The 1,456-nt window shown below is 54.5% G+C and overlaps 1 protein-coding gene across 2 annotated transcripts in view; it reads right to left on the minus strand.

Moving 5' to 3' along the window:
• SIRT3 (sirtuin 3) overlaps positions 1-1,456 on the minus strand; it is an 11,663-nt gene that overhangs the window by 8,708 nt on the left and 1,499 nt on the right. The window contains exon 1 of one of the 2 annotated variants that reach the window (XM_005865645.2): positions 133-201. The exons of the other annotated variant lie outside the window; for it this stretch is intronic. The gene's annotated coding sequence lies outside the window, so the exon portion shown is untranslated. Of the gene's footprint in view, positions 1-132; positions 202-1,456 lie in introns of those variants that run through there. 2 annotated transcript variants of the gene reach the window in all.

A 1,456-nucleotide genomic window follows, 5' to 3' on the forward strand; every position in this document is an offset into this window, starting at 1 on the left:
CAGCTCCTGCAGATGCCCATTCCCCAGCGGGGCTACCGCACCCAAGACCGCAGCTCTGCCTGCAAGTCAGGCCACCGCCCGAGGGGTTTGCTGAGAGCTGGTCAGATGGTCAGGAAGGAAACCCACACTTACTGAGCTCCCCTAGAGATCACTATGGGAACTGCAGGACAGAGGCAAGTGGGGGTCCTGTGACTTATAAGTGCATTTGGTCTTCTCCCACGACGGGCTCACAGCCGCACACGCGGCATTTCCTAAGTGACGAGAGCACTGAGAGCACCGGGAGCACCTCTTGCTGCAGGACTTGGCCTCTTACCCTCAGTTCCAGAAGCCGACTGGGAGCCAGAAAGGTGAAATGGGGTCGTCACTCATAGCAAAGCCCTTTCAACCTCACCGCGCTGAGGTTAACGGGGGACTTCGGGAAATCCCCTAAGGATGGGCTGGTTCATTAGAGGGCTGGAGCCTCCCTAAAAAAACAAAAGGAAGGGACTCCGCTTCCAGATTGGGGACCAGAAGCGGCCCCGTGCCAGCCCCCAGCCCCACACGCCAACTGAAGCCATGCGTGGGGGCCCGTCCAGGCCGGTCCTGTATCTCCCCACCCGCTGTGCCTGCCCTTTAATATAATAAGCCAGGGGTCTGGTAACTGAACTGGCTTCCCGAGTCCCGTGAGCTGCTCTAGCAAATGAATCAAAGCTGAGGGGATCACGGGAAGCTCCGACCGACAGCCAGTGGGTCAGAAGCACGAGTGACCACCTGGACTGGCACCTGAGGTGGGGAGCAGTCTTGGGAGACGGAGCCCTTTACTGTGGGGTCTGGCGCTATCTCCAGGTGCTGGTGTCAGAACTGAGTCAAGTGTGGACAACTGGACGACTGCTTGGTGGGGTTGCAAATAAGCCTGAACCGGAGAAGCTGCTACCACTGCTGAGCGCGGCTGAGGGTAAGGTATCACTCAGGGACCCCATGTGCATTGCTCACCTGGAGAACACATGGCCAGGATTTTACCGAATGTCTAGAATATTCTTAAGATGTGTGACAAAGTGTACACGCCACATGGAATAAGAGTCACTGGATGTAGGGGACCCTGAGGAGCCAGCATGGGTGCTGCCTGGGAAGGGGAAACAAAGGATGACGTCACACAAGAGCCCCAAAATCAAAACTCAAAGGGCAGCCCGGCAGGTGTGGCTCAGGGGTTGAGCATCGACCTGTGAACCAGGAGGTCACAGTTGGATTCCTGGTCAGGCACATGCTGGGTTATGGGCTTGATCCCCAATGTGGGGCGTGCAGGAGGCACCGATCAATGATTCTCTCATCATTGATGTTTCTCTCTCGCTCCCTTCCTCTCTCTGAAATCAATAAACATATAATAATTTTTTTTTAAATATTTTTTTAAATATATTTATTGATTTTTCACAGAGAGGAAGGGAGAGGGATAGAGAGCTAGAAACATCGATGAGAGAGA

This window comes from Myotis brandtii, unplaced genomic scaffold (genome assembly GCF_000412655.1).
Source record: "Myotis brandtii unplaced genomic scaffold, ASM41265v1 scaffold2089, whole genome shotgun sequence".
Classification (NCBI taxonomy): Eukaryota; Metazoa; Chordata; class Mammalia; order Chiroptera; family Vespertilionidae; genus Myotis; species Myotis brandtii.